A 1,338-nucleotide genomic window follows, 5' to 3' on the forward strand; every position below is an offset into this window, starting at 1 on the left:
GGGGTCCCGTAATGGGACAGGGGGGTCAGACTTGGAGGTCCCATGATGGGACAGGGGTGGGGCTCGGGGGTCCCGTAATGGGACAGGGGGGTCAGACTTGGAGGTCCCATGATGGGACAGGGGTGGGGCTCGGGGGTCCCGTAATGGGACAGAGGGATCGGGATCGGGGGTCCCAAGATGGGACAGGGGGGTCAGGCTCGGGGATCCCGTAACGGGACAGAGGGGTCGGGCTCGGGGGTCCCATGGTGGGACAGGGATGGGGCTCGGGGGTCCCATGATGGGACAGGAGTGGAGCTCGGGGGTCCCATGGTGGGTCGGGCTCGGGGGTCCCATAATGGGACGGGGAGTCGGGCTCGGGGGTCCCATGATGGGACGGGGGGTCAGGATCGGGGGTCCCATGGTGGGACAGAGGGGTCAGGATCGGGGGTCCCGTAACGGGACAGGGGAGTCAGGATCGGGGGTCCCATGATGGGACAGGGGTCGAGCTCGGGGGTCCCGTAACGGGCAGACGGGTCCATAACGGGGGGTCGCGGGTTCCGGGGGCACCGAGAGACCCCCAAACACAAAGGGCTGATGAAACCCCCGCTTGTCACGTGACACGGTGGGCGGGGCCTGGGCGGGCCCTGGTGGGCGTGGTCAGCAGTGTGGGCGTGGTCCGAGGTGTGGGCGTGGTCCGCAGTGTGGGCGCGGCCGAGGGGCGGGGCGGGAGCTCTGCGGGGCCAAACTCCGCCCCCGCCCCAACTCTCGCGAGAGCGCGAAGTGGCGGCTGCCATGGCAACGGGGACGCCGGCCGGGATTGGGAGGGGATTTAACCCAAATTTCGTGAATTTAACCCGGATTTCAATGGATTTTCCCCCTTTAGGCCACAATTCCTTGTCAAGTTTAACCATTTCTTTTATTTTTCCACTTAAATATTCTCTTTAAATACAGCAGAGTCCTGGGAAGGGCGGGAAAGCAGGAAAAGGGATCAGAGGAGAAGCTTTGGAGTCACGGGGGGATAAACGTGGGATTAAAAAGGAATTGAAAAGGAAATCTGGAATAAAAAAGGAAATTAGAAAGGAAATATCGAAATAAAAAAGGAAATTAGAAAGGAAATACTGAAATTAAAAAGGAATTAAAAAGGAAATATTGAAATAAAAAAAGGAAATTAGAAAGGAAATATCGAAATAAAAAAGGAAATTAGAAAGGAAATACTGAAATTAAAAAGGAATTAAAAAGGAAATATTGAAATAAAAAAAGGAAATTAGAAAGGAAATATTGAAATAAAAAAGGAAATTAAAAAAAAAATATTGAAATAAAAAAGGAAATTAGAAAGGAAATATTGAAATAAAAAAGGAA

Source organism: Lepidothrix coronata, unplaced genomic scaffold (genome assembly GCF_001604755.1).
Source record: "Lepidothrix coronata isolate B3197 unplaced genomic scaffold, Lepidothrix_coronata-1.0 Scaffold806, whole genome shotgun sequence".
Lineage (NCBI taxonomy): Eukaryota > Metazoa > Chordata > Aves > Passeriformes > Pipridae > Lepidothrix > Lepidothrix coronata.